Source organism: Podarcis bocagei (assembly GCF_964188305.1).
Source record: "Podarcis bocagei genome assembly, chromosome: W".
Classification (NCBI taxonomy): Eukaryota; Metazoa; Chordata; class Lepidosauria; order Squamata; family Lacertidae; genus Podarcis; species Podarcis bocagei.
In genome coordinates, this window is record NC_138131.1 from 44,160,224 (window position 1) to 44,186,958 (window position 26,735).

At 46.6% G+C, this 26,735-nt stretch overlaps 1 pseudogene across 1 annotated transcript in view; it reads right to left on the reverse strand.

Moving 5' to 3' along the window:
• Window positions 1-310: 310 nt before the first annotated feature.
• Window positions 311-26,735, reverse strand: part of LOC308578338 (protein CIMAP1C-like) — a 40,919-nt pseudogene continuing 14,494 nt past the window's right edge. The window contains exon 5 of the transcript in view: window positions 311-1,060. The product of the transcript in view is annotated as a protein CIMAP1C-like (transcript). The remainder of the gene's footprint in view (window positions 1,061-26,735) is intronic.

Sequence of the window (26,735 nt, forward strand, 5' to 3'; positions counted from 1 at the left end):
AAAGCAAGTAACATGTAAACAAGTTACATAGACTGCCCTATAAATTCACTCTTTGGAAGGCTCTTCAATATACACTGGTAAAACACAATATTAAAAACAGCTCTCTCATTTTGCATTTCATTCTCAGTGTAAATAGAATAGTAGCAAGGAAAATAAATATTTATGGAGCTTTGTAAAAAAAAAATAGGTAATACTTATAAAATTATAAAACTATTTCTTATATGAGCAAAAAGAGCATCTTAGCCTTCTTCCCAATAATCTTCTGTAACAGAAAGCGAATTAAGTGGTGGGGTGAGAAACACTTCACTAGTAATGCACACTGGAAGGAGGAAGGATAGAGAAAGGATTTTGCCAAGAACCAAGGCAGACCCCCTGTCTCACAAAGGAGGGCTATCTAGTCCCCCTCCCCAATTACCTGACCCTGGCATAGCCCAAACGTGTTCAAAGTTCATCAGAATCTCTCCCTCTGAAACAAGCTATTTACACCTGCTTCCTGACACTGTGTCACAATGGAATTATTTGGAGGTGGGTCTACCCAAAGGGGCAAGTCACCTCTGTGGCCTGTGAGTCCACCCTCACTCTTTGAGTAAACAAACTGGAGGTGTGCCATGAGAATACTCAGAGTGACGAATCCCAAGACTGAACTGTGGGGCTCTGGGTTTGTCGGTGGTGACCAGCTCCGCATTGTAGTCAGGGGGTCCTGGTGTATAGTTCTTGCTGGAGGAAGCAAACCTTTGGGAGATGCTGTAGGATGGCTGGTGGCACAGGTAAACATCTGGTTCAGGTATGGTATTCATTGCCGGGCCAGGCCCTCTCACCAGGTCTTTAGCATAGCCCCACACAGAGGCACTGGATGCCATTGAGAGGCAGGGAGCTGCAGGTTTGACAGGCAGCTTTGGACCCAGTGTCTGTGGAAGGGTGTATTGGTTGGGTGCTGGGTTTGGGCTGCTCACCCAGTAGTGCGTTCGAAGGCCCATAGTGTACGCTGGTGCATTCGACTCTTCAAGTGGGTGTATCTTCTCCACGTAGTACTCATTTGGGGCAGGCGTACAAGATATAACTGCAAGCCAAGAGCAGATAGGAGGTGACACCCCTCACTTGGTGCTCCCCACTGTCGAGCATGTGGATAAACCTGTGGATACTGTTGGGAATCAAGCCTTTATCAGGAGAAACTGGCAACTCTCCAGGCACCTGGCTTGATCTCCTGATGACCTCCCTGTCTGCATTGCTAGGTCGCAATAGGCGATCCTTCTCAGCGTGAGAAGAACACACCCCTCTTTCCTGCCCCCCCCCCGGCAGGGGAAAGAGATAGACAGAAACGTATTTACATGCCTTTATTTCTGTCTTTGCAGCGTTACAGAAAAACACGACTGCTCTCTTCAAACTCCAACAGCCGAGAGACAAACTCCACCTGTACTTCCTGTACAGCTCATATTACACTCTCAGCTAATTCCGGCGCCCTCTGCACTGTGAATTGACTGTCCCTCTGTTTCCCATGGAACAGTCCCAACATTCCCATTATGTTTTGCTTTCAAGCTACCAGCTCGCGGCCGCATTGCTTCTATATCGTAACATACTCCCCCATATGAATCAATGTGCGCTGCGAGCAAAGCGTGATCCAGAGAAGAAAACAAACAGTTGTTATACATATAACACTCCCCTGTTGTTTCAGTTCCACCCTTGGAACTACCCGCCACTGGTTTCCCCAGTGTACCTCTCTGGTAGTCTGACTTCCAAGGAATGAGTGCATCTGCATTACCTTGGCTAGGGAATGTAGTGTTACACTTAGCAACTCCCTGTTGTGTCTTTGTCTCTGACTTAGACACAGCTTCAACCTGTCTTGACTTGTCAACAATAGTAACACATGCAACAGCTAAGTTAGCAAACTCTTTTGAATACCTCTTGGGTGGTACACCCTTTGTAACTCTCTCAGACCTACGTATGAGGTGCTGATCCTCTTTGCTCACTGGTTCAGTCTCAGGACTCTTTGGAGAACCAGTTCCAATAGTAAACAGTGGTTCATCCTTCATTTGTGAAGGTCTAGCCATTGTGTGAGATTTCCTCTCAATGACTGTGTCAACTGAGCTCTTTGAGCTATCACTGTCACTCTGAGTACCACTGTAATCAGTAAAATCATCATCAACATCTGAATTGTCCTCAGTGGGAAATGTCTGAACAATTACTCTCTCCTGTTCAGGAGCACTCTCTAGAAATTTTCTGAGAATCACCTGACCAGATTCAGACAAAATTACTCTGTAGAGACCCTTTTCATAACCCACAAAAATGCCTCTAGCATTCTTTACTCCACCTGGAGCTTCTGTCTTCACATGAGACCCAAAAACCTTAAAATGGGCAACACAAGGTTTTCTACGGAACAGCTTCTCAAAAGGAGAACTTCCCAAATCTTTTGAAACCTTTCTCAATCAAGACTAACAATAACACAATATCGACTCCGCCCAATACTCATGTGGCAAATGTGAACTCAGCAATTGTGCCTTCATGCCATTTTACAATTCTTTGTTCACTTGCACACAGACACTTCTGTTCCATGTTTCTGCAGAAACAGCAGTCTTGTGTCTTGTGCCTTATCCCTTTCTTATCCAGGAAATCCTGAAAATCCTGTAAAAGAAAAACTGGCTTTTCATCTGTGAAAAGACAATCAATGTTAGCATTATGAACATTCTTAACCTTGTCACAAAATTCTTTAAACCTTTCTAAGGCTTCTTGTGGTTTCTGCAATATATATACCCACACATAATGAGAGAAATAATCCACACACACAAGATAATATCTTGCATTGCCTCTAGATGGTGCTAGAGGACCAATCACATCAGCATACACTCGCTGAAAAGCTTTGATTACTTGCGTCGTCTTCTGGACGTTTTTTTTTGGGGGGGGAGTTATTTGTCCTGTCTTCAAGCTTTTTATGATGGAGGACCTCTGTAGCCACCCCCAACGACACGATCTCAAGATGGAAGGGGAGGGAACAGCTGCAGTCACCTGCAATTCCTGCGAAATGTTTGCCATCTTGCCAAAGGTTGCAGGCAGCTTTACCTGCAGTAATTGCATGTTGATTGCCCTTTTAAAAGACAAAGTCCAGCAACTGGAGGAACATGTAGCTACGCTCCAAAGAATTAGAGAGCTGGAGCTCTTCTTGGAAGCAACAGAGCACACCGTCTCCACCAAGGAGGAGACAGGGGACTCCCCCTGAGAAGGAGGCTAGTTCACCAACACAGGAGCCAGATATATGGAGAAACGTGACTCAAAGAAGTAGGAGGCCCAGGGTTCACTCTGATTGTTTAGAAATACACAATCACTTTGAGGTCCTCTCCCCTAGCATGGAAGACGAAGAGCAGACTCCATTTGAGGATCTCTCCCTCATTACAGTCGATCAGGTATATGAAGACGAGGAGCAAAGTCAGTCCTCAGAGAATGTGCAGGATGTTAGGATATTTCCGTTCCACCTTAAAGGGAGCAGGCTTTGGGGAGTCACAGAGTCTGCGCATGTCCTGATCACAGGATGTTTTTGTTCAGATATTCCTTTCGTTTTTGTCAGATGGTCAGAGACGCTGACTGAGAATGGACGTGTTTTCTTTTGTTCTGTTCATGTTCTAAATAAAGTCTGTAAAAATGCTCTTCTGCTCTTCTGCGGTGCAAGCTTTTGACTGTGCTTTCTGCTGAAAGAGGGTGCACCAAGCCCTGGAATGTGGCTAGGAATTCCAAAGGCTTTGTGCCCCTAACTGTTGGATCTGCGTGACTACGGGAGGCCGATGGAATCTCCGAACTCCGGCTTGGGGGCCGTGATGGACGTTATCTCCCTGGCAGTTTCCCAACAACAAGGTTTCGGGCCCAGATTCATAGCACCTACAGGAGAGTAAAGCTGCAACAGACTGCGTTTGAGGTATGTTGGGGGAAAAGCGAAAGGAAAGGGACGCTTTTCTGTTTTACCTCGCAAGGAGCCTTTGATCTCCGGCAAGGCCTAATTGGCCTGCGAGCTGAGCCAAAAAGGCTTCGTGATTAATGGCTGCCAAGATAAGGAGTCTCTCGAGTTAAAATAGACTCACGGCTAATTGTAAAAGCTGGAATGGAGTTTTTCCACGCTTTTGAAGCTTCAGAGGCCACTCAGTGCCCAAAGGCAAATGCTGAATGCCCTAAGTTGGATGGGCAGAATTATGAAACCTGGGCAAAATGGTGTGAGAGTTTGCTGCGTCAGTTTGGGGTGTGGCATGTCGTTTCTGAGCCCCCTCCGGTTCCTCTGACAGAGAGATGGAAATCGCATGATTCGAAAGCGATAGACGTAATAGTCCTATCCGTATCTCTTGAGGAAATTAAGACGCTGGCTGGCAACACCACTGCACGTGGGATGTGGACTGCTTTGATGAAAGCTCACAAGCCAATAATCCCAGCCCAGAGTTTGACTGCATCGGAGGTCCTAGCTGTTTCCCAGAATGCGAATGAATGTAGGGATGCTGAGGGCACAGGTTGCAAGCTGCAGGGGGAGCTGACCGTCACGTCATCCCAGGCAGCATTCCAGCCTCCAGGGGGAGCCAAGGAGTCGGCAGCTGAGAGCTCTGGTTCTCGTGAGAACCAAGGCCATCGCCTTTGCAGAGGCCGGAAAGGCAAAGGTAAACACAGGCAGCCGCCTGCAGATGGCCAGGAGCAGAGGGAGGGTGAAGAGCCCGCGCAAGGGAAAAACAAAGCGTTGTTTGCTGGCTCAGCTTCACCAAAGGCTAAAGGCACGTCTGCTGACCAGAAGCAGGGGGGCAAGCTGCAAAAGCCCACACCAGTAGAAAACAAGGGTTTGCTTGCTGTAAGGACTGCTCCAACAGCCAAAGGCAGCTTTGTTGTTGATTCAGGCTGTACGCGCCACATTTCGAAGGATCGCCATCTCTTTATCTCCTTCAAGCCTCAGGAAGGTGAGATCCACCTGGCTGATGGAAGGACGTTGCAAATTGCAGGAGAAGGGACTGTGAAACTTGCAAGTCTGCACACTACCATCAGTAATGTACTTTTTGTTCCAGGAGCTGCAAGCAACTTGCTGAGCGTCCCACAGCTTACTGGGCGTGGTTTTCAGATTTCCTTCAAGAGGAGCGTCTGTGTCATCAGTAAAGGAAAAGAGGACTATTTGCATGCAAAGTTTATGGATGGTTTGTTCCATATATCTTATGATGACACTGCTGTTGTATCTAAGGCTGATTCTTGTTGTGTTGCACAAACTAACAAAGTTCTTCATGCAGGTTGCATTCACGATGCGCATCGAAGATTTGGTCACCTCTCTTGGAAGGCACTGGCCAAGATGCCAGAGGTGGTTGAGGGTTTGAACATCAAACCCTGTAAATTTCACATGAAGTGTGTATCTTGTGCAGAGAACAAGGTGAAGGTTGCTCCAAAAGGCAAGGAGTCTAGCAGGCAGGCTTTCAAACCCTACCAGCTAGTACATGCGGACCTGGTTGGTCCACTTGCGCCCTCTTTAGGAGGAGCAAGGTACTTCATGATTCTGATTGATTCTTTTTCCAGGTACATTCATGTGTATTTGCTCGAACAGAAATCGCAAGCGTTTCCGAAGTTTAAGGCATTCTGTGCTTGGTTGGAGAATGTGCACGGTAAACGTATTTCTTCTTTGTTTACTGATCGGGGCGGGGAGTTCACTTCTCAGCAGTTTGAAGCTTTCCTGACTGAGAAGGGAATCCAGCATGACATGTCAACGCCCAGATCGCCATGGATGAATGGTCTTGCGGAGAGAGCAAATCAAACATTGCTGCAAGGAATAAAAACCTTGTTGCATGATGCCAATCTCCCTGATAAGTTTTGGGGGAGGCTCTGGGGAATTTTGTTTACGCGTTTAATCGCAGATTGTCATCACCCATTGGTTGTACCCCCTATGAGAAGATGTTTGGCAAGAAACCCAACACCAAACACATGAAAATCTTTGGTTCGGACATGTGGGTACGCACACAACAAACCAACAAGCTTGGGAAGCGTGGGGCACATGGTTTGTTCATGGGGTACGAAAAAGGTGCATACAGGGTATGGATGACTGACTCTAAGTCCATTAAGTTCACAAGGAGTGTTGAGTACAATCCTAAGTGGGGGGAAAATGTGGGAATTTTCCAGAGTTACCCAGAGGAGGATGAAGGTGATGTCAAGCAAGCAGCTAAAGATGAGAAAGCTGCTGCTGATGATGATGAGGATGAAGATGATGATGATGATGATGATCAGAGTTCGGATTCCAGTTCAGTGGGCGGCGCTGCTGCTGATGTCAGTGAAAGTGATGACACAGCAGACTACCAGAGCGCAAAGGCCTCAGTCAGACCATCTGATGCGTCTGACAATGAACTGGAAGAACCACTGTTCACCATTGGTCACTTTTCTCCTAAGAAAGAGGAGATGAGTCCAGAAGACTTGCGTCTAGTACGTAGGTCTGAAAGGGCGACCAAGGGCAGACCTCCAAAGAGGTATGCTGATGAGTTTGCTAAGACAGCAACTGCTGTTCTTGGTAGCTCAGAGAAGGTATGGGAACCTTCAAGCTTCAAAGAGGTTCAGGAGTTAACCTCTAAAGATGCTGAGCCTTGGCTTAATGCCATGAAGGCTGAAGTTGATTCCTTGAACAGGAACCAAACTTGGGAACTGGTACCGGTAGTCCCAGGAATGAGACTGGTTGGCAGCAAATGGGTCTTCAAGGCCAAGACAGACCAGAATGGCAAGGTAGTCAGACACAAAGCCAGATTGGTTGCCAGAGGTTTTTCACAGGTACCAGGACAGGATTACCACGAGACCTACTCTCCCACAGTCAAATATGAGAGCATTCGGCTAATGCTCAAGATCGCTGCGGAGGAGAAACTGCATGTTACCCATCATGACATTAATACAGCTTTTTTGTACGGGGTTTTGGGGGAGGAGCTGTACATGCTTCCACCTGATGGGATGGAGATACAGAAGGGAATGGTCTGTAAACTGCGGAAATCCTTATATGGTCTCATGCTTCCACCTGATGGGATGGAGATACAGAAGGGAATGGTCTGTAAACTGCGGAAATCCTTATATGGTCTCAAGCAGAGTGCCAGGTGTTGGAACACAAAACTCACTGAGACATTGCTTTCTCTAGGTTTTCACCAGGGCAAAGCTGATCCATGTGTGTTTGTCAAGGAGGAGGGGCAAAACAAACTGTATTGTTTATGTTTTGTTGATGATCTTCTGATGTTTTGGAAGAATCAGGCATTTTACCAAAGCACCCTAGCTCAACTGAAGGAGCACTTTGACATGAAGGATCTTGGTGAGGTATCCAACTATCTTTCTCTGCAGGTGGAGAAGGACCAAGCAGGTAATTTTCTGGTACACCAAACACAGAAAATTGCTGATGTATTAACCAGGTTGAATTTGGTTGATGCAAACCCAGCAGACACACCGATGGTGACAGGTTACCAGGTAGACAGTACTGCTGAAGCGTTTTCTGACACAACGCTATACAGATGCATTCTAGGCAAGCTAAATTTCATTGCCAGATGTTCAAGACCTGACATAGCTGTAAGCTGTAATCTGCTTAGCAGACATGCCAACAATCCTACGGTTCAGGATTGGAAAGCTCTGAAGCGCATAGCCCGCTATTTGAAAGGGACTATGCACTACAGGCTGAGGTTCACCAGTCAGAAGACTGGAGGTCTTGAAATCTTTGCAGATGCAAGTTTTGGAAGTGACACCACGGATGGTACAAGCACTTCTGGAGTATGCTACATGTACAACCACTGCCTGTTTGACTGGTTGTGCAGGAAGCAGACAACAGTGAGCCTAAGTTCCTGTGAAGCAGAACTCAATGCTCTGTCATTTTCACTCATGGATTGTGAATGGTTGATGCAACTGTTTAAGGACATCAGAGTGTCTGTGAAATGTCCTGTACAAGTGTATCAAGACAATAGATCTTGTTTGGCTTTGCTGAACTCGGAGAGTTGCAAGCAGAGAACCAAGTACTTGCAGATTAAGCTACATCGTGCAAGAGAGTGTATTCAGAAAGGACTGATTCGGGTGTCCTACATGGCAGGAAATGAAATTCCTGCTGATCTGTTGTCTAAGGTTGTTAACAAAGAACAACTTAAGGTTTATGTACAAAGGTTGCAATTGGGTGAACCACAGGTACAACAGGTTACACGGAAAGGGGGAGGATGTTAGGATATTTCCGTTCCACCTTAAAGGGAGCAGGCTTTGGGGAGTCACAGAGTCTGCGGATGTCCTGATCACAGGATGTTTTTGTTCAGATATTCCTTTCGTTTTTGTCAGATGGTCAGAGACGCTGACTGAGAATGGACGTGTTTTCTTTTGTTCTGTTCATGTTCTAAATAAAGTCTGTAAAAATGCTCTTCTGCTCTTCTGCGGTGCAAGCTTTTGACTGTGCTTTCTGCTGAAAGAGGGTGCACCAAGCCCTGGAATGTGGCTAGGAATTCCAAAGGCTTTGTGCCCCTAACTGTTGGATCTGCGTGACTACGGGAGGCCGATGGAATCTCCGAACTCCGGCTTGGGGGCCGTGATGGACGTTATCTCCCTGGCAGTTTCCCAACACAGGCGACCTTGGAACGGACAGCTCACGGAAGAACCCCGACCAAACCCAAGAGGAGGCGTGTAGTGGTGATAGGGGATTCCCTACTGAGGGGAACAGAAGCAGTGATCTGTGGGCCTGACAAGATGTCTCGGGAAGTGTGCTGTCTCCCCAGGGCTAAGATCCAAGATGTAACTGAACGACTGCAAGGAATCATAAAACCCACTGACAAATACCCCTTCCTCTTGGTTCATGTGGGAACCAATGACACTGCAAGCAATAGCCTCCAGAAGATCAAAAGAGACTACGAGGCTCTCGGCAGGAAATTGAAGCAACTAAATGCACAAATTGTCATCTCGTCTGTCCTCCCAGTTGAACGACGTGGCCCAGGGAGAGAGGGGAAAATAGTGGAAGTGAACAGCTGGCTTCGCAAATGGTGTAAACAGGAACGGTTTGGATTCTTAGATCACGGACTGCAGTTTCTTGAAGATGGACTTCTGGCAAGTGATGGGCTGCACCTCACAACGGTTGGGAGAAATGTTTTGGCCAAAAATCTCAGAAACCTCATCAGGAGGGCTTTAAACTGACTAATGTGGGGGAGGGAGACAGTGCTCCTGAAGGTAGGAGACTATCAATGAATGAAGATGATCATCCAAATGTCATAGACCAAATGGAGCAAACAGCACGTGGACCTAGTGGTGGGAGGAAAAAATCCTTAAATAAGAGACACGGGGGAATGATTAATGGACTTCAATGTCTGTACACTAATGCGCAAAGCATGGGAAATAAACAAGATGAGCTTGAGCTCTTGGTACAGCAAACTAAATATGACATAATAGGCATCACTGAAACCTGGTGGGATAAGTCCCACGATTGGAATGTAATAATGGGGGGATACAATCTATTTCAGAGAAACAGACCAGACAAGAAAGGAGGAGGAGTGGCGTTATATGTCAGGGATGTGTATACCTGTGAAGAGATCCAAGATTTAGATCCTCAAAGCCAAAGTGAGAGCATTTGGGTCAAAATTAAGGGAGAGAAGAATAACAGAGACCTCATTGTGGGAGTTTACTATAGATCCCCAAGCCAAACGGAGGACATAGATGATGCCTTCCTGGAACAGATGGCCAAGCATGCAAAAGGAAGGGAGATAGTAGTAATGGGGGACTTCAATTACCCGGATATTTGTTGGACGTCAAACTCAGCCAAGAGCATAAGGTCAAACAGATTCCTCACTGGCCTTGCAGACAACTTCATTGTCCAGAAAGTGGGAGAAGCAACAAGAGGAACAGCCATTTTAGATCTGGTCCTAACCAATGTTGATGACCTGGTTAGTGGGGTAGATGTGGATGGATCATTAGGCGCGAGTGATCATGCTCTTCTGAAGTTAGTATACAGCGGAAAGGAGCAGCCAAGCATACTAGGACTCAATTTCTTGACTTTAAGAAAGCCGACTTCATAAAACTTAGGGAAGTGCTGGGTGAGATCTCATGGACAGCAATACTAAAAGGAAAGGGAGTTCATGATGGCTGGGAGTTTGTTAAGAGGGAGATAGTAAAAGCACAACGTCAGGCAATACCAATGAGACGGAAACATGGAAGGTGCCTAAAGAAGCCAGGGTGGCTTTCAAAAGAACTTTTAACTGAATTAAGATTAAAAAAGCATGTGTACAAAAAATGGAAAAGGGGGGAAACCACCAAAGAGGAATTCAAACAAATAGCCAGCACGTGTAGACACAAAGTCAGAAAAGCTAAAGCACAGAATGAACTCAGGCTTGCTAGAGAGGTTAAAAGCAACAAAAAAGGCTTTTATGGGTATGTTCGTAGCAAAAGGAAGAACAAAGAAACAGTGGGGTCACTCAGAGGAGAAGATGGTGAAATGCAAACAGGGGACACAGAAAGGGCTGAACTCCTCAATGCCTTCTTTGCCTCAGTCTTCTCCGATAAAGAAAACAATGCCCGACCTGAAGAATTTGGAGCAAATGATTCAGCAAAGGAAACACAGCCCAGAATAACTAAGGAGATAGTACAAGAATACTTGGCTAGTTTAGATGTATTCAAGTCTCCAGGGCCAGATGAACTGCATCCAAGAGTATTAAAAGAACTAGCAGATGTGATCTCAGAACCACTGGCAGTCATCTTTGAGAATTCCTGGAGAACAGGCGAAGTCCCGGCAGACTGGAGGAGGGCAAATGTTGTCCCTATTTTCAAAAAGGGGAAAAGAGAGGACCCAAATAATTACCGCCCAGTCAGTCTGACATCAATAGCAGGGAAGATTCTGGAGCAGATCATTAAGCAAACAGTCTGTGAGCACCTAGAAAGGAATGCTGTGATCACCAATAGTCAGCATGGATTTCTGAAAAACAAGTCATGTCAGACTAACCTGATCTCGTTTTTTGACAGAATTACAAGCCTGGTAGATGAAGGGAACGCAGTGGATGTAGCCTACCTTGATTTCAGCAAGGCATTTGACAAGGTGCCCCATGATATTCTTGTAAAGAAGCTGGTAAAATGCGGTCTTGACTATGCTACCACTCAGTGGATTTGTAACTGTCTGACTGACCGAACCCAAAGGGTGCTCATCAATGGTTCCTCTTCATCCTGGAGAAGAGTGACTAGTGGGGTGCCACAGGGTTCTGTCTTGGGCCCGGTCTTATTCAACATCTTTATCAACGACTTGGATGATGGACTCAAGGGCATCCTGATCAAATTTGCAGATGACACCAAACTGGGAGGGGTGGCTAACACCCCAGAGGACAGGATCACACTTCAAAACGACCTCGACAGATTAGAGAACTGGGCAAAAACAAACAAGATGAATTTTAACAGGGAGAAATGTAAAGTATTGCACTTGGGCAAAAAAAATGAGAGGCACAAATACAAGATGGGTGACACCTGGCTTGAGAGCAGTACATGTGAAAAGGATCTAGGAGTCTTGGTTGACCACAAACTTGACATGAGCCAACAGTGTGACGCGGCAGCTAAAAAAGCCAATGCAATTCTGGGCTGCATCAATAGGAGTATAGCATCTAGATCAAGGGAAGTAATAGTGCCACTGTATTCTGCTCTGGTCAGACCACACCTGGAGTACTGTGTCCAGTTCTGGGCACCACAATTCAAGAAGGACACTGACAAACTGGAACGTGTCCAGAGGAGGGCAACCAAAATGGTCAAAGGCCTGGAAACGATGCCTTATGAGGAACGGCTAAGGGAGCTGGGCATGTTTAGCCTGGAGAAGAGGAGGTTAAGGGGTGATATGATAGCCATGTTCAAATATATAAAAGGATGTCACATAGAGGAGGGAGAAAGGTTGTTTTCTGCTGCTCCAGAGAAGCGGACACGGAGCAATGGATCCAAACTACAAGAAAGAAGATTCCACCTAAACATTAGGAAGAACTTCCTGACAGTAAGAGCTGTTCGACAGTGGAATTTGCTGCCAAGGAGTGTGGTGGAGTCTCCTACTTTGGAGGTCTTTAAGCAGAGGCTTGACAACCATATGTCAGGAGTGCTCTGATGGTGTTTCCTGCTTGGCAGGGGGTTGGACTCGATGGCCCTTGTGGTCTCTTCCAACTCTTTGATTCTATGATTCTATGATTCTATGATTCTACACACCTGCGAAAGAAATCATGTTAGATTCAGATGCATTACAATTTATGCAATCATTTTGATTAAAAGTCAACAAATACAGCCCATCTTTCTCTCTGGCAGAAAGATACAGCTCTCCATCTTTGAAGATTTTGCAGCTTTCTCTATCATAGGACAAAGTCAGTCCTTTCTTTGTGATCTGGGAAACACTCAGCAGATTGAACTTTACATCAGGAACCAAATACACATTGTTTATAGTCAAGTTCAGACTTTCAAGATGCACAGTTCCAAACCCGGTCGCTTTCAGCTCCTGGCCATTGGCCTGTTTCACAGTGAAGCTTTGCTTCTTAAATGTTGAAAACAGATCTCTGTGCGATGTCATGTGCTGTGTGCATCCCGTGTCAAGAACAAAAGCGTTCTCCGTTGAAAATGCGGCTTTTGTTGACAGCAATGCTTTTGCAGGTTTCTTTCTTTTTAAAAAAAAAAAATTATTAGAGTTTCCAATTTTTACAAACAAAAAGAAAAAAGAACAAAAAAACCCAAAACACATAAATTTCACAGCTTATTTTCTCATAACATCTTTCCCCGACCTCCTCATACCTCCCCTTCTTGTATATCCAATTCAGATTATTCATACAGCAAATCCTTATCTCAAAGCATTACAGCTTAAAAAGAAAAAGAAGAAAAAAAACCTTATTTTCTTAGATTATTATAACTTTGAATAATAGAAAACCATTTTATCAAATTCCTTTTACCATTACAGCTGAAAACCGCTTAATTTCAATCCAACATCATTCAACATTCCTTAATTTTGCAATATTTTTGTAAATAGTCCTTAAATTTTTCCCAATCTTCCTCTGCCGACTCTTCTCCCTGGTCACGGATTCTGCCAGCCATTTCTGCCAGTCCCATACAGTCAATCAGCTTCATCTGCCATTCTCCCAAAGTGGGCAAATCTTGCGTCTTCTAATACTTTGCAATAAGTATTCTTGCTGCTGTCGTTGCATACATAAAAAAAGTTCTGTCCTTCTTTGGCACCAATTGGCCAGGAGAAAGGCCTCTGTTTTTTTCAGGAAGGTATACTTAAATACCTTTTTCAGTTCATTATATATCATCTCCCAGAAAGCCTTAATCTTTGGGCACGTCCACCAAAGGTGAAAGAATGTACCTTCCATTTCTTTACATTTCCAACATTTGTTATCGGGCAAATGATAGATAGATTTTTGCGAGCTTGACTGGGGTCATGTACCACCTGTAAATCATTTTCATAATATTTTCTCTTAAGACATTACATGCCGTAAATTTCATTCTGGTGGTCCACAACTGTTCCCAGTCAGCAAAATTAATATTATGTCCAACATCTTGTGCCCATTTAATCATGACAGATTTAACCGTTTCATCCTGAGTATTCCATTTCAACAGCAAGTTATACATTTTTGACAAAATCTTGGTTTTGGGTTCTAACAGTTCTGTTTCCAGTTTAGTATTTTCCACCTGGAAGCCAACTTTTTTATCCAAATTGTAGGCCTCCATTATCTGATAATAATGGAGCCAATCTCTCACTTTACTTTTTAATTTCTCGAAACTCTGTAATTTCAGTTTATCTCCTTCTTGTTCCGAAATTTCCCAATATTTCGGCCATTTGGCCTCCATATTGAGCTTTTTCTGGGCCTTTGCTTCCATCGGTGACAACCACCTTGGGGTTTTATTTTCAAGTAAATCTTTATATCTTATCCAGACATTAAACAATGCTCTTCTGACAATATGATTTTTAAATGCTTTATGTGCTTTAACCTTGTCATACCACAAGTATGCATGCCACCCAAAAACGTTATTAAAACCTTCTAAATCCAAAATGTCTGTGTTCTCAAGAAGCAGCCATTCTTTCAGCCAGCAAAATGCCGCTGATTCATAGTAGAGTTTAAAGTCTGGCAGGGCAAATCCACCTCTATCCTTTGCATCAGTTAATATTTTAAATTTTATTCTGGGCTTCTTGCCCTGCCAGACAAATCTAGAAATGTCTCTCTGCCACTTCTTGAAACAGTCCATTTTGTCCAAAATTTGCAATGATTGAAACAAAAATAACATTCTTGGCAATACATTCATCTTTATAACAGCAATTCGACCTAACAAGGAAAGCTTCAAGTTTGACCAAATTTCTAAATCTTTTTTAACTTCCGTCCAGCATTTTTCATAGTTATCTTTAAACAAATTTCCATTTTTAGCTGTCATATTAATCCCCAAGTATTTCACTTTCTTAACCACAGTCAAACCTGTTTCATTCTGGAACTTCTCTCTTTCCAATGATGTTAAGTTTTTCTCCAAAACCTTAGTTTTTAATTTGTTCAATTTAAATCCTGCCACCTGACCAAACTCTTGAATTAATTCTAATACTCTTTTGGTACTAGACTCTGGCTTCTGTAACGTCAAAACTAGGTTACCTGCAAATGCTCTCAATTTATATTGTTTAGCTCCGACCTGTATACCTTTAACCTGCCGGTCTCTTCTGATCATATTGAGCAGAACCTCCAGGACCGATATAAAAAGCAATGGGGAAATTGGGCACCCCTGTCGTGTTCCTTTTTCTATCTTAAATTGTTCCGTAACCACATTATTTACAATTAATTTAGCCTTTTGTTCAGAATATATTGCACCTATACCATTTTCAAAACCTTGGCCTACCCCCATACCCTGCAAGTTCTTTTTCATAAAACTCCAAGATATATTATCAAAGGCTTTCTCTGCATCCACGAATATCAAAACTGCTTTAGTGTTTATATTCACTTCTAACTTTTCCAAAATGTCAATTACGTTCCTCAGATTATCAGATAAATGTCTTCCCGGCAGAAAACCCGCTTGGTCCTTATGAAATGGTGTAAAGAAAATAATCTCATGCTTAACACCAAAAAAACCAAAGAACTCATAATTGACTTTAGGAGAAAGAAAAGTGTATTTTTACCATTGCACATAAATGGCGAGGAAGTGGAGAGGGTTGGTAGTTTTAAATACCTGGGCATTTATATCTCGGAGGACCTCTCATGGACTGCAAATATTAATATGGTTGTGAGGAAGGTGCAGGGGAGGTTGTATTTCCTGAGAATGCTCAGGGGACTGAATCTATCCCAGCACCTACTTCTGTCCTATTATCATAGTACCATTGAGAGTGTCTTAACCTATAGTATATTATCGTGGTATGGGAGCAGCTCTGAAACGGATAAAAAAGCTTTACAGAGAACAATTAAAATTGCCCAGAATGTTATTGGGCTCCGACTACCAACCCTGGATGAGATCTTCACGTCTCGCATTTTGAAGAAGTCACATAATATCCTGAGAGATCCCACCCACCCTGCTCACAACTTCTTTGAACTATTGCCTTCGGGCACAAGATATAGGACAATGAAAACACGAACCACACGCCTTCTGAATAGTTTCTATCCAAGAGCTCTGACTGCACTAAATAATGATCTCAGGGCCAGCTGCAAGGTTTAGCAAGCAGAGAGTAGGAAGGAATGAGATAGGTTTTAGGTTATGTTTTAGGTTATGTTATGCCTTAATAGGTCATGTTATATTCTGGATTTTATGTTTTTATAGATTATGTTTGAATAGGATGAGAGTGTCGGAGATACGTGCAAATGTATATGTGAACCCGGTCTTTGGGTGGGTGTTTGATTTTCGTTGTTGTGTATACTGTGTATATACGGACAATGACAATAAATTTATCTAAATCTCTTCAATCAGTACTTTTTTCAGCCTCTTAGCCAAAATATCAGCAAAAATTTTGTAATCCACATTTAATAAGGATATGGGACGGTAGTTCTTAAGTTGAGTCTTTTCAGTCTCTGTTTTCGGTATAAGTGGTTCCTCTTCATCCTGGAGAAGAGTGACTAGTGGGGTGCCACAGGGTTCTGTCTTGGGCCCGGTCTTATTCAACATCTTTATCAACGACTTGGATGATGGACTCAAGGGCATCCTGATCAAATTTGCAGATGACACCAAACTGGGAGGGGTGGCTAACACCCCAGAGGACAGGATCACACTTCAAAATGACCTTGAAAGATTAGAGAACTGGGCCAAAACAAACAAGATGAACTTTAACAGGGAGAAATGTAAAGTATTGCACTTGGGCAAAAAAAATGAGAGGCACAAATACAAGATGGGTGACACCTGGCTTGAGAGCAGTACATGTGAAAAGGATCTAGGAGTCTTGGTTGACCACAAACTTGACATGAGCCAACAGTGTGACGCGACAGCTAAAAAAGCCAATGCAATTCTGGGCTGCATCAATAGGAGTATGGCATCTAGATCAAGGGAAGTAATAGTGCCACTGTATTCTGCTCTGGTCAGACCACACCTGGAGTACTGTGTCCAGTTCTGGGCACCACAATTCAAGAAGGACACTGACAAACTGGAACGTGTCCAGAGGAGGGCAACCAAAATGGTCAAAGGCCTGGAAACGATGCCTTATGAGGAACGGCTAAGGGAGCTGGGCATGTTTAGCCTGGCGAAGAGGAGGTTAAGGGGTGATATGATAGCCATGTTCAAATATATAAAAGGATGTCACATAGAGGAGGGAGAAAGGTTGTTTTCTGCTGCTCCAGAGAAGCGGACACGGGGCAATGGATCCAAACTACAAGAAAGAAGATTCCACCTAAACATTAGGAAGAACTTCCTGACAGTAAGAGCTGTTCGACAGTGGAATTTGCTGCCAAGGAGTGTGGTGGAGTCTCCTTCTTTGGAGGTCTTTAAGCAGAGGCTTGACAACCATATGTCAGGAGTGCTCTGATGGTGTTTCCTGCTTGGCAGGGGGTTGGACTCAATGGCCCTTGTGGTCTCTTCCAACTCTATGATTCTATGATTCTATGAAATTTTGGTAGCAATTTCTCCTTTGCATATATCACCAAGCCTCTCTTTTTAACTTTGTCATACGAAATAAATTCTTGTCCCAATCTCTTATTAATAAGCATTTTCCTGTGTAGCCTCATTACATGTGTTTCTTTTAAACAAATCAAGTCCAATTGTTCTTTCCTTAATACATGAAAAACAGATTTCCTCTTCCAAGGGGAATTCAGTCCATTACAATTCCAGGTTAAAAGTTGCAGAGCCATGGTAAGTTACTTAGCTTTCCCTCCAACTGCACCGAGTTGTTGTTGTTCTTCTGTCGGTGGTGTGTCTTTCCCTGGGCCCGGGAATCCAAATGACAAGTTTGCTATGTCTAGAATTCCTTTTCCTGATGCAGTCAGCTCCTCTCCTGATTCCACTTCCTTCTGTAAGTCCTCCTCGTGATCTTTCAGAAACTTGTCTTTATCATTCACTGTCCTTATTCTTATTTTCCTTCCTTTGTATTTAAAAGATAAACCTTGGGGAAATTCCCACCTGAAGAGTATTTTATTTCTTCTAAGTAGGCCGACAAGATCTTTATAATAAGCCCTTATATCCAAAATGTGTTTAGGTATATCCTTGAAGGACTCAACAAATGAGTCTTCAATTTCCAAGGTTCTTTGGTAGTGCAGATTCAAGATTTTATCTCTTTCTTCTTTTGTTCTTAAGGTGATCAAACAATCTCTTGCTCTGTTCTTTCCTTGTCTTTTGCTGAGTCTAAATGCACTCACTATCTTGAATTCATCTTTCCCCAGGTCTTGTAGTCAAAAGTCTGTGAATTCCTTTGTAAGGAAGTCTATCAAGTTGTCTTTCTCACTTTCAGGTACTGCTCTAATTCTTAGGTTTCTCTCCTTTCTTTGTAATTCAATCATAGAGAGTGTCAGGTCGTGATCCTCTAATTTCTTATATACCGGTGGTATCTTCTCTTGAACAGCAGTTGCAATATCCTTAGCTTCCTCTGCAATCTGTCGAGTCGAGGCCGATTCCTCTAATAGTTTTTCAATGGACTGTGTATTGGAGTTCACCTTGTTCCCCAGTTCATTAATACTTGGAGTGTTCAAATCTATTTTTGCTGAGGCCCCAGCTACTTGTTTATTTGTCTCTGCAACCTGTTTGGCTAATTTTTCCAAAGATGCATCAATTTTGCCAAGTGCCTGAGCCAATAGCTCTTCAGATGACATAGCTTTTGATTTTACTTGTGAAGCAGCAGCTCCTACTGTGCCTGCCGCTCCGGATGTTGAGGCCCTTCTCTGAAAAGTAATATCAGTCTTGTATTGTCTGCCGGATCTGGTAGTTTTATCCTGTATGCCACTCACCAGCTCTATCTTCCCTTTCCCATCTGCCATAACAAGCCCAAGGTCAGTCACACGCTTGGTGAGTTTGTTTTGCAAAGTAATTTTCCAGAGCTTGGTAACTTGATGACAAAATAGGTGTTACAACGTAGTCTCCTCTAGGGGGACACCCTTCCAACTTCACTATGCAACTGTTAAAAACAAGTATAGTTCTTAAAAGTTCCAATATCCCTCAAAAGCCAGAGTTTCAATGCTTTTAGAAAAGTTTCAGTGTCTCTAAAAAGTTACTTTATAGTCAAAGGCAGATCTATAAACACTGTATCTTTCTCAAAGTGTCAATATTCTTTACCCTTAACATGCAGACAATTCTTCCCACTGGTCGACCTTCCCTGTCATAGGCAGTCCGTTCCCAGATTTCCGAGATAGCAGAAATATATTTACACCCTCTTTTCTTGCAGGTAAAATAATGCTCGGTTCTCCCCCCTCCACTCCTGCAAACCGGAGGGGAGTCGTCTTTTTTGGTGCTGGATTTGACCTTTAAAAGTCGTCTTTCAGGGTTACAGCTTTACAGTCTCTTTACTTTAATCTATTTACAAGTCGGAAGAGGCAGACTTCCTGTTTGTGCCTTTCCCGTTTCGGTGCCAAATTAACTAAATTTTTCTTCCAATTACTTGCTTACTCCTACTCACGGGTAGTTGCTTTAGCTTCCAATTGTCCAGAAAGAAATCAGCGCTCTCCGCGCCACACACCCCCTTTCCGTTCCGGAGCCTTTAAAAAGGGGGGCGCAAACGGAGCCCGCCGAGTCTCCAAGTTCTCAGGCTTCCCCGCCTGAGATTTCTTCGGGTCCCGCTTCGCCGCAGCGGTCAGACCCTGTCCCCGTGGAGCCGATTCCCTCCGGAGCTCAGAGGGAATCCGCCATTTGTCGCTGGTGCTGAACGGAAGTCTTTTGCAGGTTTCACCTGGGACTTGGTACGACTTTTGCCTGACGCTTCAGGCTTTGCAGAGCTCCCCTTAGCTCCTTTGTGTTGACATGGCTTCTTACAATTCCGCTGAAGATGCCTAGTCTGTCCACAATTGAAACAATGGACAACGTTCAAAGCAACAGCCTGTTCTTCACTAGCAATAGCAGTGGGGGTGTCAGAACTCCGAGCTTCTCTCCCCCTGTCTTTGACATCTATTGCAGCAAGGCGATCTTTCTCATTGAGAATCACGGCGCAGATTCTCTCCGTCGTGAGTTCTGCGGCAAGTAGAGAACCAAGCTGACTTGCAACCGTTTAATAATAAATAATAATAATAATAATAATAAATTTTATTTATATCCCGCCCTCCCCAGCCGAAGCCGGGCTCAGGGCGGCTAACAACAATCAAATAATCAAACAGTAAAATAGTTACACAATCTAAAAATATTTCATTATAAAAATTAATTAAATCAAATTGAAGGCAACCAATTAAGCAAAATTATGTGCAGGTTGCCAGAGGAGGGAGTCAGGCTGCGCCCTGACCAAAGGCCTGGTGGAACAACTCTGTCTTGCAGGCCCTGCGGAAAGATGTCAGGTCCCGCAGGGCCCTAGTCTCTTGTGACAGAGCATTCCACCAGATTGGGGCCACAGCCGAGAAGGCCCTGGCTCTAGTTGAGGCCAGCCTAACCTCTCTGAGGCCTGGGACCTTGAGGATGTTATTATTGGCAGACTGTAGGTTTCTCTGTGGGGCATACCAGGAGAGGCGGTCCCGTAGGTACGAGGGTCCTAGGCCGTATAGGGCTTTAAAGGTTAAAACCAGCACTCTATAAACACTGTATCTTTCTCCTGTACTCCACCGGGAGCCAGTGCAGCTGGTATAGTACCGGGTGAATGTGATCTCGCAGCGAAGACCCCATAAGGAGTCTCGCCACGGCATTCTGCACCCGCTGGAGTTTCTGGGTCAGTCTCAAGGGCAGCCCCACGTAGAGCGAGTTACAATAATCCAGTCTGGAGGTGACCGTCGCATGGATCACAGTGGCTAGGTCAGGGCGAGAGAGATAAGGGGCCAACTGCTTAGCTTGGCGGAGATGAAAAAATGCCGCCTTTGTTATAGCTGTAATCTGCGCCTCCATGGAGAGGGAGGTATCGAAGATTACACCCAAACTCTTAACGGATGGTGCTGGCACTAATTGCACCCCCGCAAGAGATGGGAGTTGCCCCCTCAATCCCATATCGTCCCGCCCCAGCCAGAGGACCTCTGTCTTCGAAGTATTTAACTTCAACCGGCTCCCACGTAACCATCCAGCCACAGCTTCCAGACATCTGGTCAGTGTGTCTGGGGCCGAGTCAGGATGGCCATCCATCAACAGATAGAGTTGGGTGTCATCAGCATACTGATGGCAACCCAACCCAAAACTCCGGACAAGCTGGGCGAGGGGGCGCATAAAGATGTTAAAAAGCATCGGGGAGAGAATTGCACCCTGAGGCACTCCACACACCAAGGAGTGGCGCGATGACAATTCCCCCCCAAGCGCCACCCTCTGTCCCCGACCAGAGAGAAACGAGCGCAGCCATTGAAGGACTGTGCCCTGGATCCCCACGTCGGCAAGGCGGTGGTCCAGGAGTTCGTGATCGACCATGTCAAAGGCTGCTGACAGATCTAGAAGAATCAGCAGCCCCGACCCGCCTCGATCCAGCTGCCTGCGGAGATCATCTGTTAGGGCGACCAGAGCCGTCTTGGTCCCATGACCAGCGCGGAAGCCGGACTGGAATGGATCCAAAGCAGATGTTTCATCCAGAAACCTACCAAGCTGTTCAGCAACCGCTCTCTCAATCACCTTACCCAGGAATGGAAGATTCGAGACCGGGCGGTAATTGGATAGATTTGAGGGATCTAATGATGTTTTCTTTAAGAGCGGACGCACCACCGCCTCCTTCAGTTCCCCTGGGAATATCCCGGTGCCAAGGGACAAATTGATGATATCCCCCAGGGGGGCCCGCACCTCGTCTGGACACGCTCTAATCAGCCATGACGGGCACGGGTCAAGAGGACAGGTGGTGGGCTTTCCAGCTTGGAGGAATCTGTCCACATCGGCTGGAGATATCCGGTCAAAGTGGTCCAATACTGGACCCGAGGACAGTCGAGGGGCCTCCAGTTCCTTTATTGTATCCAAATTGGCAGGGAGGTCATGGCGGAGCAACAGGACCTTCTCCGCAAAAAAGCTCGCAAATGCCTCACAGCTGTGTGTCAGATTGTTATTTAAATTTGGCTGTCCTTCAAGGGATGTTAAAGACCGAATTATACTAAATAATTGCACCGGGCGAGAGCTAGCGGATGCAATGCAAGCCGAGAAGTAAGACTTCTTAGCGGCCTTCACTGCCATCTCATAGTTTTTCATAAAAACCCTATAAGATGTTCTTGAGGCTCCGTCACGGGCACCCCGCCATACTCGCTCTAGCCGTCTGAGGTCCCGCTTCATTTTCCGAAGCTCCTCGGTAAACCAGGGAGCCCGGTTTCTGCGGGGTCGTAGAGGGCGCTTAGGTGCAATCTCATCGATGGCTGCCAGGAGCTGGGTATTCCAGCCCTCAACAAGCTCAGTCAATGAGTCGCCAGGGGGAGAAAGGTCCCGCAAGGCTTGACGGAATCTATCAGGGTCCATCAGCCTCTGCGGGCGAGCCCAAATCGGCTCGCCACCTAAGCAGGGTGGGGGTGGAACATCAATCCTGGCTTTCAGAGCATAGTGATCAGACCATGGCACCTTCATCGAAGGAGACATGATCACATCTATACCGGCGCCAAAGATCAAATCCAGCGTGTGGCCTGCTTGATGTGTGGGGCCCGAAACAAACTGGGAGAGCCCTAGTGTCGCCATGGAAGACACCAGGTCCAGAGCCTGTGAGGAGGGAGTGGCATCAGCGTGGAAGTTGAAGTCTCCCAATACCAATAGGTTAGGGAACTCCAAGGCCCAGCCGGCCACCGCCTCCAACAGGCCTGACAGGGTGGCTGCTGGTACGCTAGGTGGCCGGTACACCAGCCAGACAGCCAAGCTCTCCTCGGAGCCCCACACTAGGCCAACACATTCAATGCCGGGGATCAATGGCGATGGTAGAGCCCTGAAAGAACAATCTTCCCGGATTAATACTGCCACCCCTCCCCCCCGGCCCACAGTCCGTGACTGGTGGAGGACGGAGAAACCCGGGGGCGCCATCTCTCGTAAGGTAACAGTTACCCCTTCGCGCACCCAGGTCTCCATCACACAAGCCAGGTCAACCCCCTGCGAGGTAAAGAAATCTCGCAGGGTAGCGGTTTTGTTGCCTATAGACCTGGCATTGCACAACACCAGTGAAGGAGGTGAGTAATCCTTGCTCACCTTACCCTCGTCCCTCGAGATGGGGCGCAGATTGGAAGGGGTACGAGCATATCCGTATCTCAATCCCCTTCGCCTATAACATCTGCCCCCACCTCCATACCTCCCTCGCCCCTCCACGGTAGCAATCCCAAGCCTCATACTAACCTCCATTTACAAATTAGAAAACAAAACAACCAAAACAATTATGCCCAAACAAAACCAATCCCCACCCCACTCGATGTCCAACCCCAAAAACAAAACAAGACGGAACAAACAAAAATACATAGATAAAAACCACCATTCACGGTGGTACAACAAAGTAAACAATGAAAACACCTTTAAAACACCTTAAAATATATATAAACATCTTCAACATTTGCTGCAGCAGCACCAGTGTCCTTAAAGCTATTACGGGGGTGAGCCTGGGCCCCGCCCCCTAGGCCGGATGGAGTGAGCCTGAGGAGGGAGAGGCCTTCTCCAACACTCACGATGCAGCAGCAGGGATGTCCCAGACCCCAATGAGGCCTCTTAACGCTGTGGCGAAGGTGAGCCTGGGCCCCGCCCCCTAGGCCGGATGGGAATGAGCCTGAGGAGGGAGTGTAGCACCCTGCTTGTGGTTAACGCTTAGCTGGAATAAAATATTCAACGCAGCAATAGAGAAATTAAAATAATAATTTATTTGTCAGACAAATAAATGAGAGGCACAGTGGTATATGGTTACCAAGCTCTGGCCTGGTCTCCTGTCATTATGGCCAGCACTTATATTCCCTCAGTCCAGCCCCCTTGCTCCTCCTTTGGCTGCCTCTGTCCAATCAGCCTGGTTGAATTTCCTATTGGCTGATTGCTTTAACCAATCCTAAAAGATACACCCATTTCCTATTGCCTTTTATGGGATACAAAAAGCTATATATTCTTCTATCTATAAATGACAAATAAGTAGTCATATATCTTACATTTGTCTCAACAAGGAACCTTAATTACCAGCTCACCTCTTGCCCTCCTTGCCCTATGGCCCTCCAAAACAGATGGTTAATAGTTTTAAATTTTTATCTTAGACAGATGTCAGGGATCTTGGGTTCACATTCTCATGCATCATCAATGAAATATCTCCTTTTTGGAGGTCTTTAAACAAAGGCCTGACAACCATATATCAGGAGTGCTTGATGGCGTCTCCTGTCTGGCAGGGGGCTGGGTTCATCTGCCCCTCTGGTCTCCTACAGCAATATGACTCTATGAAATAAGAATTTAACATTTCTTTCTTTCTAGATCCTTTGCATAATTATATTTAAGCCAGTATATTTCATACATTACCATAGATAGCTTTTTAGAAGAATAAACCTTCTCAAAGGAAAGGATGGACCAGTTTACAGCCTCAAAATAAAAGCCTCTTCTTCTATTTACACTTCCCTTCTCAGCCAGTTGTTTTCTTTTCCATTTACTCTTGGCCTTTAACCTTAAGAAGATATGGCTCAAGTTTAAGGCACATGGTTTTATTTTACTGTTTACCAACTATTAATTATGTAGGGTCAGTGTAGCCTTGGTCTCAGCCTGTAATTCCCTTTTTACGACTTTGAGAATTGTTTTCTGCTATAAATCAGGGGGGCCCCTTGTCCAGGAGGATAAACATCTTGTCAAAGTACTTCTGCCTGGCATAAAACATTTGAAAATCTTTAAGCTCATTTTAAAATACAGACCCTAATCAAACTATAAGCCTTGATAAAAATGCAGGCTATGATTAGATACCTCAGGAGAGGCCTTCTCCGACACTCCGATGCAGCAGCAGCGATGTCCCAGACCCCAATGAGGCCTCTTAAGGCTGTGGCGAAGGTGAACCTGGGCCCCGCCCCCTAGGCCGGATGGAGTGAGCCTGAGGAGGGAGAGGCCTTCTCCGACACTCCGATGCAGCAGCAGCGATGTCCCAGACCCCAATGAGGCCTCTTAAGGCTGTGGCGAAGGTGAGCCTGGGCCCCGCCCCCTAGGTCGGATGGAGTGAGCCTGAGGAGGGAGAGGCCTTCTCCGACACTCCGATGCAGCAGCAGCGATGTCCCAGACCCCAATGAGGCCTCTTAAGGCTGTGGCGAAGGTGAGCCTGGGCCCCGCCCCCTAGGCCGGATGGAGTGAGCCTGAGGAGGGAGAGGCCTTCTCCAACACTCACGATGCAGCAGCAGCGATGTCCCAGACCCCAATGAGGCCTCTTAAAGCTGTGGCGAAGGTGAGCCTGGGCCCCGCCCCCTAGGCCGGATGGAGTGAGCCTGAGGAGGGAGAGGCCTTTTCCGACACTCCGATGCAGCAGCAGCGATGTCCCAGACCCCAATGAGGCCTCTTAAAGCTGTGGCGAAGGTGAGCCTGGGCCCCGCCCCCTAGGCCGGATGGAGTGAGCCTGAGGAGGGAGAGGCCTTCTCCGACTGTCCGATGCAGCAGCAGCGATGTCCCAGGCCTCAATGAGGCCTCTTAAAGCTGTGGCGAAGGTGAGCCTGGGCCCCGCCCCCTAGGCCGGATGGAGTGAGCCTGAGGAGGGAGAGGCCTTCTCCGACAGTCCGATGCAGCAGCAGCGATGTCCCAGACCCCAATGAGGCCTCTTAAAGCTGTGGCGAAGGTGAGCCTGGGCCCCGCCCCCTAGGCCGGATGGAGTGAGCCTGAGGAGGGAGAGGCCTTCTCCGACACTCACAATGCAGCAGCAGCGATGTCCCAGGCCCCAATGAGGCCTCTTAAAGCTGTGGCGAAGGTGAGCCTGGGCCCTGCCCCCTAGGCCGGATGGAGTGAGCCTGAGGAGGGAGAGGCCTTCTCCGACAGTCCGATGCAGCAGCAGCGATGTCCCAGACCCCAATGAGGCCTCTTAAAGCTGTGGCGAAGGTGAGCCTGGGCCCCGCCCCCTAGGCCGGATGGAGTGAGCCTGAGGAGGGAGAGGCCTTCTCCGACACTCACGATGCAGCAGCAGCGATGTCCCAGGCCTCAATGAGGCCTCTTAAGGCTGTGGCGAAGGTGAGCCTGGGCCCCGCCCCCTAGGCCGGATGGAGTGAGCCTGAGGAGGGAGAGGCCTTCTCCGACACTCCGATGCAGCAGCAGCGATGTCCCAGACCCCAATGAGGCCTCTTAAAGCTGTGGCGAAGGTGAGCCTGGGCCCCGCCCCCTAGGCTGGATGGAGTGAGCCTGAGGAGGGAGAGGCCTTCTCCAACACTCACAATGCAGCAGCAGCGATGTCCCAGGCCCCATTGAGGCCTCTTAAAGCTGTGGCGAAGGTGAGCCTGGGCCCCGCCCCCTAGGCCGGATGGAGTGAGCCTGAGGAGGGAGAGGCCTTCTCCAACACTCACGATGCAGCAGCAGCGATGTCCCAGACCCCAATGAGGCCTCTTAAAGCTGTGGCGAAGGTGAGCCTGGGCCCCGCCCCCTAGGCCGGATGGAATGAGCCTGAGGAGGGAGAGGCCTTCTCCGACACTCACGATGCAGCAGCGTAAGTCCGATTAAGGCTGTTAATAATCATGAAGCAGAATATCTCTTCCTGTAGAGGGAAATTGCATTCCGCCATCTGCTGGCGTAAGAATTTCATCTCTGTCAGATGCGCTTGTACATCTCCATCTGGCACTAGCCTTAGATTGGTCAGCTTTTCAAAATGCAGCAACGCTGAAGAACCAGCATCTCTTTGATGTATTCTACGCAGCTGTCAGAGCCGCTTCCAGGTCCCAGCTCACAGAGGACCACGCTAGCCGGCAGTATTGTACAAACTTCTTTATTGAGCTACAGTTTCCATTTTCAAGCCGCAGCGCGCAGCTCTACGTCTTAGAAGCTAGACCGGCGAAGCTCCGTCTGAGTCTCCGCCTCCTGTACACCAACTTAATACTCTAGCCTTACTCCACCTCTTCCGTCTTTCCTTTCTCCTCTGGGTCCCTCTACCCCCCGTGGTCTCTTCCTTCCTGGACTCTTCTGACGCTGACCCCCCCGACTCTTCTCCCTCCTTGCGGCGGGCTTCCTGTGCATTTGAACTTGGCGCGCGCGCGCAGCCTTCAACCTTCCTCTTGACCGTTTCCTCGCTCCCCGATGGAGGTGTGGCCAATCCTAACTCCTGCCCTCCCGCTTGCGGCGAGCCGCCAGATCCCAATACCTGGGACCCCTCCCCCCTACTGCGCTCTGGTGGGGAAGCTGGTCCC